We start from the raw sequence: 15,823 nt of genomic DNA, 5'->3' as shown, positions 1-15,823 counted from the left end.
ATAAATTGTGACAACCTTAATATAAAAATAAGGTGATCTTATCTATAATTATTTTTCTCTGTGGGTTTTTGAAATCCGGCTGACACCATTGGTTGTGTACATGTGTACAATGAAAGTAACATTACAATTAAAACTCAAATACGCAATATGTGCTTGAATGCATGGATGGCTTAAAGAGTATTATTGTCATGTGCTGGAACTGCTTACGTAATTATATGTGCCCATAGTTTGTTACAGCGATATTATGCAGTTTATTATTTTTTTAATTATTTAACCTAATCACCAAATGCATACATGAAAAATGCTTGTTTCACTTGCATCCAATGGAGTTAACTAATGTTCTGGTGATACAGGAAATGGCATTTTACTTATTAGAAGTGGTGAGACTATTTCCCTGAAATGCAGGATGTGGGTGGTGGTAGCCATTATCATTATGTACTTATACAAAATCATATGTGTCTTAAGTAGGAAACTAAAGAATATATAAATGGAAACAGTGTATTGAGGTCATCACTGGTTAAAAAAATATATATATATTTATAATATTACAGCAAAATTCTTGACACCAGAATTCATCTTTTTATTTTTTGGCAAACTATACATTTTTGAATATGGTGTGCTATGTAAAAGTGTAATCTCACCTACAGCTTCGGGTTTGAGTTGAAGTTGGCATGTTTAGTCATGTGGCACTTACAACATTTTAGCACCACAGCAGAAATACCAAAATCTCATGTAAGATTCTCTAAAATTGCTTAGACTACAGAAAATATATTATCTTTATATTTCTTAGACTGCACTATAAATTTAAACACTCAAGTATTTGTTAGAAAATTAAGAAATATAATAAGATAATTGAACAACAATTTTTTTTTTATTTATTTCTCTAGTTATGGAGTAAAGAATGGTTAGTCCCAGGCAGAACAGGTCTTTCTGGTACTGTCATGCTAAATACTAAATCACTACTATATATGCATTCTGACAGGTAAGCACAAACCCTCCCAGGGTAAAGTGGGTAGAGTTTGCCTGCACCGGTTGCTCCTTCACCTAACTCAAGAGTTTCCTGTAGAAATAAGTGAGCTGCTAGGTTCACACTTCTCCTCTGTCTATTTATCATGTGCAAGGTACTGCTCTGCCACCTGTATATCAGCCTGCAGGGATCAATAGATGTCTGCAGCAACTGTCAGCAATGCAAGCTTTGTCTGAACCAGAGCCGCATGCTTCAGGCATCACACTCCAGGTACTACTTATTGGTATATGTACCATTCTTTGTTTGGGCTACATAGTTGGTAAGGTTGAAAAAAGACACCAGTCCATCCAGTTCAACCTGTGGTGTGTGTGTGTGGATGTATGTGTTTATGTCAATAGTACATCCCTGTGTATAACCCTGTATGTTATGATCGTTAAGGTGCCCATCTAATAGTTTTTTTTAAACTAGCGATGCTCCTTGCTGATACCACTGCTTGTGGAAGAGAATTCCATGTCCTTACCGCTCTGACAATAAAGAGCCCTTTAACGTTAAACCGCTTCTCTTCCAATTTCAGTGAATGGCCATGTGTCTTTTTAAAATCCCTCTAACTGAAAAGTTGTTCTCTATCCTAGGGTCACCAGTACAGTATTTCTACATTGCTAAAATATCCCCTCTCTATCGTCCCTTCTCCAGAGAGAATACGTTTAATTCTTGTAGTCTTTCCCCATAACTGAGATCCTTTAGTCCCTGTATTAGCTTTGTTGCCCTTCTCTAGATTCTCTCCAGTTCCAGGACATCCTTCTTGAGGACTGATGCCCAGAACTGTACAGTATACTCAAAATGCAGCCGGACCAGAGTTTTGTAGAGTGGGAGAATAGCCGTTTTAGCTCTGGAGTGAATCCCTTTTTAATGCATGCCAATATTCTGTTGGTTTTGCAGCAGCAGATATCAGGATCTGGAATAGTGATATGTCTACACAATGTGTTAGCTGGCATGGTGGGGGGTATAAAGTATAGACGGGAAGTAGTTCATGAAAACTGGGATCTGGACTGATTCACATTTGAGCCACTATGCCAGCTTCAAATACTTATGCTGTGTCTATCCAAATCCTTAGCTTCGGCTGGCCACCTATTACTTCCAATTATCAGTTTACAGAAATGCAGCAAATTCTAAGTGTTGACTTCTACAAAAGGATAATATAGGGTTTCTCCAGAACTATCAGTAGGTCATATAACATTTTTAGAGAGGTTAGCAACATACAGTGGTCTTGTGACCAATGGTTGTGCTGAGAGTAGCAGTTCAACTGCAGTATGGTCACCTATAAAGTGATCAGAGCTGAACCATAACAAGAACTACAGCACGTTATATCTACTGTATAGATAATGATCTCTTTATACAAGTTTCCTGGTGCCACTGTCGAAAGTAACTTTACCCTTTGGCAGACCAAACTAGTCTCATAAAACTAGAGACTATCTAGTCACATCACTGCTTTCTATTAGAGCTCCCACCTCATCTATAATCCCCTACATAATTTACACCCCCCACACATGCTATAGTCATGTCACTATTCCATTATTGTCAGCCATAACAAAGTTAAAGCTATCAATAGGCAGTATCTGGGTAATGGTGACTGAAGTATGTGGCCAGGGCTGGCAGTAGAGGAGTACAGACAGTGCTGCCATGCCAGTTCCATTGGGTCAGCAAGGCCCAAAAGATTTTTCCTATTTGTTGTTAGACTCGAACATCAGTTCATCGAAATACGAATGTTACGGGCCGTTCGTGCCAAATTCAAGTGGCGCGTCACGGCCCATAATTCACTGCGGCATCGCAGTGCATTGCTGGCTGATGATTGGCCAAGCATGCACTATGACCCGCATGTTTGGCCAATCACAGTGCGCAAAAAACGGAGAGCCATAAATGGCCAAAGCCAGGGTGGCTTTGGCCAATTATGGCTCAGGGGGTTTAGTACACTCCCCACACTATAAAAGGCCGCCTGCAGGTCGGCCTTGTGTAGTGTGTTGCGGCGGTGGTTAGAGACAGAGAAAGAGAGAGAGTGTAATTTTTTCTAGGTAGATAGAGCAGGCAGGCTAGTCAGTTAAAGTTACAGTGTGTAGAGCAGTGGTCCCCAACCTTTTTGGCACCGGGGACCGGCATTGTGGATGAAAATTGTGCCAAGGCCCGGACCGGGGGGGGGTAGATCTGGGTGACGATGTGGTTTTTCGTGGCCAATTTGTTAGGAAATGGCTGGTGTTAGCACTTCAATCATCACAATATCATGGTTAATAAGGTGTCAGGATGATTGAAACACATTATGTTTATTAATATATTGTAATATAACATTAAATAGTCAAACTCACCATAATACAGAATCTGCCACCAAATGCAGCTTGCCACGGTGCCTGTAACCAGATTGCCACATCGCCTGCCACCAGATGCAGATTGCCACATGCCACCAGATGCAGATTGCCACAGTCACTTGCCACATGCCACTAGATGCAGATTGCCACATGCCACCAGATGCAGATTGCCACATGCCACCAGATGCAGATTGCCACAGTCACTTGCCACATGCCACCAGATGTCGATTGCCACATGGTAACCAGATGCAGATTTCCACATACAACCAAATGCAGATTGCCCAAGCCACCAAATGCAGATTGCACATGCCACTGTCTCCTGCCTCCTAGATGCAAATTGTACAGTGAGTTCCTTGTGAGAGAGAACAGCGGTGATGCGGGCGGGCGGTGGGAGATGATTTCATCTCTCTGCTAGCCTGCTTTACCCCTAACAGTGTAGCGGCGGGGCTGTGTGGGTGAAAGTGCGGCGGGGCTGTGTGGGCGGAAGTGCATCAGGGCTGTGTGGGCAGAAGTGTGACGGGGCTGTGTGGGCAGAAGTGCGGTAATGGTGAGGATCTCTCTGCTTGCCCCCCCCCACCACACCGCAGATAGCGCAGTCTTCACGGCCCGGTAAACAGGCTGCGGCCCGGTAGTGGGCCGCGGACCGGGGGTTGGAGACCCCTGGTGTAGAGGATATATATGCATCCCAGGTGTTGTACATATATTTAAACACTGTATAGTTTAGCTAGATCAGCTCTTCCTAATTTACTGGCAGGCAGGTGATTGTGCTAGCTGCAGTATTCTCACATGGTGTATTGCCTGTGTCCGCCGCAGTGTGCACCATAAAGCAACGTGGTGTGTGTACTGCCTGTGTCCTCTGTAGTTTGCACCTAAAGCTACGTGGTGTGTACTGCCTGTGTCCTCTGCAGTTTGCACCTAAAGCTACGTAGTGTGTACTGCCTGTGTCCTCTGCAGTGTGTACCATAAAGCTACGTGGTGTGTGTACTGCCTTTGTCCTCTGCAGTTTGCACCTAAAGCTACTTGGTGTGTACTGCCCGTGTCCTCTGCAGTTTGCACCTAAAGCTACGTGGTGTGTACTGCCCGTGTCCTCTGCAGTTTGCACCTAAAGCTACGTAGTGTGTGTACTGCCTTTGTCCTCTGCAGTTTGCACCTAAAGCTACTTGGTGTGTACTGCCCCTGTCCTCTGCAGTTTGCACCTAAAGCTACGTGGTGTGTACTGCCCGTGTCCTCTGCAGTTTGCACCTAAAGCTACGTGGTGTGTACTGCCTTTGTCCTCTGCAGTTTGCACCTAAAGCTACTTGGTGTGTACTGCCCTTGTCCTCTGCAGTTTGCACCTAAAGTTACGAGGTGTGTGTACTGCCTTTGTCCTCTGCAGGCCATTAGTATGTCTGGAAGGACAACAAGGAGAGGCAGAGAGTCACGAGGGCAAGCGGGCTCTGCGTCTAGAGGCAACAGTGCTGGTCGTGGACACGGTGCATCCTCATCAGCACGTGGCCGTTGGACACGCTCATCCTTGTTTTCGGCAGCTGGCCGTGTTGAGCCGCAACATGCCAAAGACTTGGTAGAGTGGAAGACCAAGTAGTTCTTATCCTCCTCATCCTCTCTCACCCAGGCTCAGGGTACGTTGTCTGGCAAAGCAGCTGCCAAGGCGTCCTCTTCCCTCTGCTCAATGGCATCAGTCACTCCTTCTCTAGCCCCACCATGTCCTTCTGAGGAGTCCCCCGAACTGTTTGACCACAGTGTTGGGTACATGCTGCATGAGGATGTGCAGCGTTTTGAAGGCTCCAATGATGGTACACAGCTAGGGGAAGGCAGTAACGTGAGCCCAGAGAGAGGGGGTGCCCAAGAAGGACAGCAATCTGCTAGTCATGTTCCCCCAGCTGCAGCATACTGCCAGGTTTTCTACAGTGATGAGGAGGGAGGGGATGATGAGGTCACTGACTCTACGTGGGTGCCTGATAGGAGAGAGGAGGAGGAGGAGGCACAGGCACATCCCCAACAAGGTAGGATGCCCTCCAGGGGCCAGCTTAAGGGCAGCACACCGACTGCATCACAACGCAGAGCTACGCATTTGCAGGGCGTTATTCCAAAAGTTCTTTGGTGTGGGCCTTTTTTGAGACGAGCTGCTATTTGCAGCATATGTCTTAAGCGTATTTTGCATGGCCAAAACATCACCCGCTTGGGCACCACATGCTTGACCAGACATATGTCGACCTGCCATGAAGTTCGTTGGCAAGCATACCTCAAAGACCCACACCAAAGAACAAAGCGGACCTCCCCTTGCCCCTCATCAGCTGGGATCTCCAACCCCACTATACCCTCAGTCCTCTCTGAAGCCTGCACTGATAGGACTGAAGGTGTAGAATTAGGTGTGTCACAGCCTAGTACATGCGGGCAATCTACTATCGGTACACCGATGGCAGATTGTACCAGGCAAATTTCCCTGCCCCAGCTGCTGCAGTGCCGAAATAAGTTCTCTCCCAGCCATCCACATGCCCAGCAGTTGTATGCTAGCTTAGCTAAATTGTAGCACTTCAACTGCTGCCTTTTCAGTTGGTAGATTGTGCCCCCTTCCTTGAGTTTGTGGAATGTGCGGTACCTCAGTGACAAGTTCCCAAACGCCACTTTTTATCACGGAAGGCGAAATTGAGCTACTGGCTTGTCCTGCATCTTTCAGAATGCACATTCAGTGCTGCTGGAGGCTTTTTAACCGATCACAGGGTGTGCCTCTCCAATGACTCGGTGGATCGACTGATCTTCATAAAAATTAATCAGGCTTGGATCACCACCAGCTACCAAGCACCTTATGCTGATGTAACTGAATACATTTTTTTTAAATGTCAGATCCCTTCAAGACTGCCTATGCTGATGAGTGACTATACTGATATGCTTGCTGAGTGACTATACTTTTCCTCCTCAATGATAATGCACATAGCTTGTAAGAAAATGTTTGGTTCTGGGCACCGCCACCAGTGGCTAAGGCCCAATTTTTCTGCGCCTGTTTAACAGGGGCGTGTAATTACAATTTTTGATGCAATACTTTGCAGCGGGCTCATTCCTGCACTCCAACTAGAGTATCTGTGAGGGGTTGCAGTGTTGTGGCACCAGCACCAGTGCCTAAGGCCCAATTTCTCAGCCCCTGTTCAACAGGGGGATGTAATTACAATTCTTGATCTATTATTTCACAGCAGGGCCCATTCCTGTGCCCACCAAGAGTAACTGTGAGGGCTTACAGAGTTGTGGCACCAGCGCCAGCACCAAAGGCCCAATTTTTATACCACTGTTTAACAATGGCATGTATTTACAATTCTTGATATAATAGTTCACACAGCAGGGCGTTCCAGCGCCCACCAAGACTAACTGTGAGGGCTTACAGTGTTGTGGCAACACCAACACCTAAGGCCCAAATTTCTGCAGAGTATATACGGCAGGCCCCTACTTTCAAACATCCAACTTACAAACGACTCCTACTTGCAAACGGAAGGAGACAACAGGAAGTGAGAGGAAATCTACCCCTAGGAAGGGAAATTCTCTTTTGTAAGAGGTGTCTCCTGTCCACCAATGCTTTATCACCAATCCTTGTTTCACTAAAAAACACAAATTTTCAAAACATCATTTGTCATTGACAGAAAGTGAATTGCAATCTTCTGAAAAGATACACAAAGACAGCAAAACAAATGTTTACAGGGGTGATAACCCTTCTCTATGTTTTCAGAAAAGCTTAAAAATAGATTTTATGGAGCTACACTTTAAAATAGTACCAGTTCAAAATTACAAACAGATTCTATTTAACAAACCTACAGTGCCTGTCTTGTTTGCACCGCCTGTATAATGCTGTTCAAAGTATATAGGGCCAAAGGGATTTGTAATGACCTGGGGGTAGTGGGGGGAAACCCATGCTATTTTTCTCAATGATTTTCATCCATATTGCAGGGACCAGACATTACATTAAAGCCGCAAGCAGTTTTAAATGACTTTTTTCTTATAGTAATCTCATTTTGTGCAGGGACAGTTCTAAACACGTGCCACCTCACAGGCATACTATAGACACCCAGGCCCGGATTCACAGAAATTGGCGCATATTTATGCCGCCGTAGCGTATCTTCTTTACGCTACGCCGACGAAGCGCAGAGAGGCAAGCATGGAATTCAGGAAGCCAGTGCTCCCAAAGCTGCGTCGGCGTGGCGTGGATTTCGAAGGCGCAGACCGGCGTAGGTGGAAGTGGGTGTGACCCCATGCAAATGAAGGTCCGAGCGTGGTGCAATGTTTTACGCCCGGCGTATCATGAACGGCGCATGCGCCGTGACGCGGACGTATGCCCAGCACCCCTATGCGCATGCTCACAACTACGCCGGCGCAACTTCCTTAGATACGCCGGCCCACCGGCTTACACCGAGCACATAAATACGCCCAGCCATACGCCCGTCCAGCGCAAAAGTACACCAGTTTGCTTGTTTCCCCCCTGGAGCACAGTACTTTTGCGCAGACATGTCTGATGCTGAGGTGGATAGGGAGAGGAGGAAGAAAAACTTCTCATCAGAAGAGAGGGCGATCCTGACCTCTGCAATAGCGTAGTATGATATGTACCTCCATGGCGCACAGAGTGCCAGGACCAGCAAGGCACAGAAGACTGAGATCTACCAGCAAATCACCCTGGAGGTCAATGCCCTTGGGCATGAGACCAGGACCTCTAAGGACATTATAAAAAAAATTAATGACATGAGACGGTGGGTCAGGGAGAAGCTGGCCAAGATGAGGAGGCACCTCAGGGGCACGGGAGGCGGACCTGCTTCATCTCTGAGGTTGACAGCTGAGGAGGAGGTGATCGCCAGCTGTCTGGAGCAGGAGCAAGTGGAGGGCCTGGAGGGCTTTGACCAGTGAGCAGGACTTGAGGACAGGTAAGCGTGTTTTTCCCCCATCCGGGGTGTAGCATGTGAGGGGGTGGAAGGGAATATGTGACAAGTGTGTGGGTCCACCAACATGTGAATGCTTTGTGTCATCCACAGATGTGCTGGAGGGAGCTGGGCCGTCGTCTGCCGGTGTCTGACCCACGACATCCCTGGAACATCTGCCTCAGCCTGACCGCCATGAGACAGCTGTGAAGGGGGGTGCCCATACCTCTCCTCTAGAGGTAGTTGAGGAGGAGCCGGTGGATCTCCACCAGGAGGAATGCCTCTATTTTGAGGAGGTTTCCACCCTCCCCGGACCCTTACAGACCTCCACCCCATCCAGGGGAACCCCCTCCAGGGCTACCCCATCCAGGGGAACCCCATCCAGGGCTACCCCATCCAGGGGAACCCCCTCCCGGGCTAGCCCATCCAGGGGAACCCCCTCCAGGGCTACCCCATCCAGGGGAACCCCATCCAGGGCTACCCCATCCAGAGGAACCCCCTCCCGGGCTACCCCATCCAGGGGAACCCCCTCCCGGACACATGCCTCTCCATCCCCCAGGAAGGCATTGAGGAAGACCAGGGGTGTACCCGGATCCCTCCAAGAAGGACTGGAGAGGGAGCAGGCAAGGCAGACACGCCACATGGGTGCTCTAGCCTGTGACCTGCACCGTGTGGCAGACAGCCTGGCCTCCTCAGCCAAGACCCATGCTGATTGCACAGTGGCTGTGCAGGGCACCGCAGCTGCTATGCAGCAGTGCCTCACACAGCAGGCTGAGCAGACCAGCTCAATCTCTGACTGCCTGCAGGATGTGAGCGCAAACTGCCATGGTAACATGCATGGGTGACCAAGCCCAGACCCTTGAATCCAAGCGACACCACATGGTGGCAGGGGGTCCCTCACCATCTGTGGACCATGGTTCGAATGTGCAGGCCAGCCTGGAGCGTCATACCAGGTCAATTGGGGAGCTGCAGGCCACAGCAGCAGACCTCATGGCGGAGGTGAAGAGCCTGGGAGTGGCTGTACAGGCCAACACTGCTGCCATCGAGGCGGAGGGAAGGCAGAACAGGCGCCTCCAGCGGCAGACCACCACCCGCCAGCTGCGGATGCAGGCGGATACGAACTCTGTCCTCACCCGCATTGCCGTTGCGTTGGAGGGCATGCAGCCAACATCTGCCAGGAATGACAGACCAGGGGAGGAACCTCCTCCTGATGCCCCACCCCCCCCAATCCGAGGCTCCCCCCAGACAATTGAGGAGCCGTACCCGTGGCACCAGGCCTGGCCTCACGAGAGGGCAAATGACTTCTCTCTTTTTTTTTGTGCTTTTTTTATGAGCTTTATTTTTTTTTTTTTGGACGTGCACAGAGGTATGTGCCGTCCTCCTGTAAGGGCATGATCCCTATTTTATTTAGATTTTTTGTCACTGCACACAGTGAGGAGTGCAGAAGTGGTGCCCGGACACCCGTTTGCAGGGGCAGGGTTTGCCCGGTGCTGCTACAGTGTGACTGGTGCGTGAGTGTGTGTATGTGTGGGTGACATTCCTGCCAGCAAGGCGTGTCACCTTGGTTCATCAGGGAGAGGTTATCCCTACGACCGTGTGAATGTGGTATGAATGGACAGCAACATCATTGGGGCCTTGGCGTGGCATTGCTGCTCCCTAGTCCTGCACGGTGGACTTGGGCTAAACCAATGTGAGGTGGATGTGGTGTGTGTGAGCTAGGGACCACAGTGGTGTGCATGCGTGCATTGTCCGTGTGCCATGATGAATGTGTGTGTTTAACGTGCAAAGATACGTTCAACTCCTGACTGCTGTTCCCTCAGCAGACGGGGTAGCCTCGGGCAGGGGGGGACTGTGTGGTTCGGGGGTCAGGTCATCACATATGTCAATCTCCAGGCCCTTTCTCATGGCGTAGTTGTGCAGCACGCAACATGCACCGATGATCTGGCACACAAAGTTTGGGGAATACAACAGGGTCCCCCCGGACTTATCCAGGCACCGGCATTGTGACATCCCAGACACGACACTTGTACGTTGGAAAGATCCACTGGCGAGGAAATGCAGTGTTGCCAGTACCTTAACTAGTGGCTGCACTGCATGTGAGTGTTCTGTCTGGCTGGTGATTTCATCATGCAGGGCTGTGGCTAATTCCAGGATGGCATCAGCGCTGAATCTGAAGATGCGATACACCTCCGATTCCCCCATGCCAAAGACGTTCATGCGCGTTCGGTATATCCTCTCCCGTGCTCTCCTCCGTGCCTGAGGACACAGTAGTGCTATGACCATGACTGCCCCTGGCATCAGGGCCGCTATCAGGGGGGTACAGGCAGTACACCTGTAAGGGGCCCGGATGGCAACCCCCTTTAAAAAGAAAAAAAATGTTTTTGTTTTTTTAGGGGTCCGGAGGTCCCCAGGGGCCCGGAGGCCCACAGGACCCCAGATTGCAAGCCCCCTTTTTTTTCTTTTTTTATAAAAAATAAAAAATATATTATTATATATATATATATATATATATATATATATATATATATATATATATATATATATATATATATATAGATATATATATATATCTATACATATATTATTAAAGGGCCCAGGGGTTAATTTTTTTTATTTTTTATTAAAGGTCCCGGATGGCTACCCCCCTTTTTTATATATATTTTTCTTTATTTCTTCTTTCTCAATTCTTCTCAATTCGCGGCAGCACCCCCCCCCCCCCCCAGGCCCATGCCTGAAGCTGTGTAAGGGGCCCCATAATTCCTGATGGCGGCCCTGCCTGGCATGTTGGCATACAGATGTGTTGTTCTGCAAGTGTGGTTGCTCAGCTCGTCCGTTACGGTGATGCTGCAGCTGCTGTGCATGTCTGGTGCTGAGTTACACCTCCTTTATGGGGAATAACTTTAGACCGGACGTACAACTTACGCACACCCCGCGTAGCCTGCGCCGGGCGCACGTACGTTTGTGAATCGCCGTATCTCCCTCATTTGCATATTTTAATAGAAAATCAATGGGAGCGCCACATGCGTCCACGCTTGTCCACGCTTGAAGACAAGTTACGTCGGTCGGATGAAGCCTATTTTCAGGCGTATCTAGTGTTGTGGGCACGGCGCACAGATACGACGGCGCATATTTGCACTTACGTGGGTTATCTCGAGATACGCCAGCGCAAGTGCTTTGGGAATCCGGGCCCCAGCAGGTACGATATTTAAAGGAATTTTTTTTTTTTTTTTCACTTTAAGCATCATTAAAATCACTGCTCCAGAAAAAACGACCGTTTTAAAACTTTTTTTTCCATTGATACATGTTCCCTGGGGCAAGACCCTGGTTCTCGGCCCACGTACACTGGTGGTTTTACCCCGAAGATAACAATGCAGCCACTGCATTGGAGGCAGCCATCCTTACCTCCTATGAATCCCTGCAAAATGATTCATTGTATGTCCCTTGGGGGGCGGGAGGGAACGAGTATTATAGCTATGACTAACTCACTAAATTGCAAGTCCCCTCCAGCAGTAATACATACTCACCGAACACTCCACTGTGGGGGAATCCGAACCTTCCGGAATTTTTCCGTAGATCGGATGGGGGATACTGGTCAAAAAGGGGGGTAAAAACTATTTTACATCTGTTCTCAGGCAATGTGTTTCGTACTTTTGAGGAATTTCGTAGAGACTATAATCTGCCACGCACAGCTTACTTCCTTTACCTACAGATACGCCACACTGCAGCAACGCAGTTTGGCCTTCATAACATAGTCGTCTAGCTTTCTTGGCTGGAGCGACTACTAACTGACCCCTCGCACACCAAGTTAGTCTCCACATATTATGGGTCTCTCCTGCACACTACGACTCAAAGGCTGAGCAAAGCGGCTGCTAGCTGGAGAGCCGACATCCCTGAGCTGACGGAGGAGATCTGGCAGGAGGTATTGCCCCTCCAGGTCTCTTCTGTCATTTCATCCCGTGACAAGGTAATACAGACCAAACTGTTATACAGATCCTACTTCACACCATGCTTACTGTTCAAACTGAGCAGAATCCCCTCAGCGCTATGCTCCCGATGCGGCGCGGCCGATGGCACGTTCTTTCATATGATGTGGGAGTGTGCCCCGATTAGAAATTTCTGGTCGGAGGTCACGGCCTTCATTAGCTCGCTGACGCTGTTACCAAATATATGTAATCCTCTGAGGTGTTTACTGGGCCACATTGATGATGAGACTATATCTAAGAATATGCAAACCTTCCTGCGGATAGTACTGTTCTATGCTAAGAAGTCTATAACCTTCCACTGGAAGTCTCCATCCTTACCTACCATTGCCTTCTGGCTCACCACCATCAATCGTGCTATACCACTGTAAAAGATGACATAAAAATGCTTAAAGGTCTGGGGCTCTTGGGTTGATTCCGAGAGCACCATACCTCATGCTCCTTGAACTTTGACTGATGACTGATACCTCTGCCCGTTGAATAGATCTTAGTGAGTAAATTAACAACTCCCACCTTTCTCTGTTTTTCTCCCACCTTTCTCTGTGTGTTTTTATGAAAATGCTCAATGTGTACCAGCTACCAAAGTGTTGTAAAATGATTGTACCGGGCGATGTTCGCCTAGGATGTGTGTTTGTTGTATTGTCTGTTTTGTATGTACAAAAATTTCAAAATAAAAATGTACCTTTAAAAAAAAAGACCCGGGTTCTCAAACCCGTTTTCCGACAATAACTTGCATATTAGGCTTTAAAATGAGCACTTTTGAATTCGAACGTTCGGGTCCCATTGACGTCAATGGGGTTCTAAATGTTTGCGCGAACGTTCGGTCCGTTCGAAGGTTCTGGTGCGAACCGAACGGGGGGCTCATCCCTACTCTCATATTACCCTCTGACAAAAGCAGTAACACATTTATAAAATACAAAACAGGTGTGATATCCACGCTACTATGCAATAATGTTGCTCTTAAAAAAGCAGCCAGCACAATTTGTTTGATAGCAAAAATGTAACTATGTAAATGTTCTAAATAAGTGTCCACATGTGGCACTGAACTAAAACTTTGGCAAACAGTCTTTCAGAGGAAGGAAAGATGAAATCCCTTCACCAGGTTCAGTGTGTAATACAAAGCACTCCACACCACTGTGTCAATACAATTTCCTTACCAGAAGTATGTGAATAGCAGGTATAATAAAAAACCACAGCAATGGCTCCATAATCTTTGCCTGTTTGTTTATGTCCCTAGAGGCCCAGGACCTCGAGTACCACTTGAGGCGCTAGAGATCCTGGGCCTCTATGGACATAAACAGGAATTCCAACAGTTTCTCTCAAGCTTTTAATTGATTTTGTGCTAAAAGAGAATGCAACAGGAGATGCTGGTACATGCAAAGATTATTGGCTCTTGGAGACCCATCTGACCAGAGACAAAGGTTATGGAGCCATTGCTGAGGTCTATTATTGTGCCTGCTATTCACATACTTCTGGTAAGGAGAGTGGATTGACACAGTGGTGTGAAGTGCTTTATATTACATACTGAAGCTGACAACGGGATTTCAACTTTCCTTCCTCTGAAATACTTGCCAAAGTTTTAGTTCAGCGCCGCATGTGGACACTACATTTATAAAATGTTAATATACTCACATCAGGAAAACGATAAATAAAATAGCACCCGAGAGAGCTGCATAGTGGTCCAAAATATGTAAAGCCTTGCAGAGTCATGACCCAGGGTCATGCAAAAAAAATATTGGGTCATCTAGGTATAACGCAAATTTTTCAACTATAGAATCTACAGTAATACCCACTACCTGTTCCACTTGTCTCAGAGCCGTGGCCACAGGTTCCATCACTAGGGCGAACAGCAGGGGCGTGGCCTGTAGAGTGATGGAGTCGGTCTTGGATAGTGTGAAATCCTCTTGTCATTTATCATGCTTACTATCCTGAGCACGAATCCAAAGGTATAATTACATGCACAGCTTCCACAGGGTCCAAGGAATTGAAGGAGACATGTCTCCACCTAAAAGGAACACTGAGATGGCAGAAAAACAGGTGAAATATTGCCATCAAGATAAAGACCAGCAGGTCGAAGATGGCGCTGACATGTGTCCCGACACGGAACAGCCTATGGCTGACACTACCAGGGTACTGCATGCTATTGTAACGCTGTAGGGTACCCTCACCACAAACATAGATGAGGTTAAAATTGATATTTTCCTCCTCCGCCAAGATCTCTCAAAACTCAAGGACAGAGTTACCGAGACCCAAATTAGCACAGCAGAGGACATCCTATATCCCCTGCAGCACTCCGCAGAAGATATGCAGAGGCAACTACAGCAATTGCACTCCCACCAGGACGACATGGAGAACCGTCTACGCAGCTGTAATCTTCGGTTCATAGGGCTCCCTGAAAGATCAGAGGGCACAGATCCTGCCGAATACTTGGAAACGCTCCTCATCAACACTTATGGCAGGGAAGCTTTCTCGGGAATGTTCGTGGTGGAGCGGGTGCACTGCATACCGGCAAGACCACCACCTGCAGGAGCACCTCCCCATAACATTTATTGCCAAGTTCCTTCATTTCTGTGACAGAGATAAAATCCTGCGACTAGCCGGGGAAAAAGGCAACATCCAGATGGGCAACGGCCACGTAGCGTAGCGAGCCCAGTTTCAAGATGTCAAGTGCCGCTTCAGCGTCCTGCATCTTGTTGTTCCCTGCCAGATTGAGGGTAGAGGAAGATGGCCGAGTGCAATTCTTTGACCTGCGACCGTGGCTTGGCTTGATCAGTGTTGAAGACTGGCTTAGCAGACAGATGGACCAGACACCGTAGTTAGTACGACCACATTATGTTTCTGTGAGATGGTTGTCTCCCTTGCTGCCCCCCCGCACCCTGTACTGTTTCTTCTCCTTGTTATGGAACCTGCAAGGTATCGCAGCCACAGCCCATGTAATTTCCCTGGGGGGGGTGAACCTGAACATGTGCCTTACATGTCCCTGTCCCAAGCCCTCTCCAGGAAACATCCTTCTGGACTTTAACCATGCCTGCCCCTGGTCTGGTGAACTCCTTTCTTTACTATTGATATGGAACTAACCCTGCTGTATAGCATGCTATGCTACAAACCTTTAATTACCAAGCAAGAGATCTACACAGAAGGAACTTCAGGGAGAATTGTTCTCCCTCCACAACCTTACCATGCACTGAGCAGTGAGAATTCACCCCTTAGTGATGTTTCTAGTTTTTTCAGTGTTTTTCAATTTACCCGTTTTAAGCCATGTACCTCCAGCTGGTTTGATATGCTGGATGACTGTTCTTATGATGGCTATTGGGCATCATATGCTCCCACCATATTGGGGAGGTGAGGACTTGGGTGGGCGGGAATACACTTGATCAATGCATCAGAGCTTTGGGTTGCACAGCACCTTTGAGTATAAGTTATGTTATTGGAATGCATTTCAAGACTCCTATAGATACAATATGCATTATATGGATGTATGCATACAGGTGATGGTCCCTTTATGGGGTTATAACACTGCCCTTCTTTTTTTTATAAATTCTTTATTTTTTATAATTTTCATATTCCCATTATAATGTTCACATTTTTATATTATCTCAATTTACCATTCTAAATATAGTCATCTTC

Source organism: Rana temporaria, chromosome 11 (assembly GCF_905171775.1).
Source record: "Rana temporaria chromosome 11, aRanTem1.1, whole genome shotgun sequence".
Classification (NCBI taxonomy): domain Eukaryota; kingdom Metazoa; phylum Chordata; class Amphibia; order Anura; family Ranidae; genus Rana; species Rana temporaria.
Note: the sequence above shows the minus strand (reverse complement) of the source record.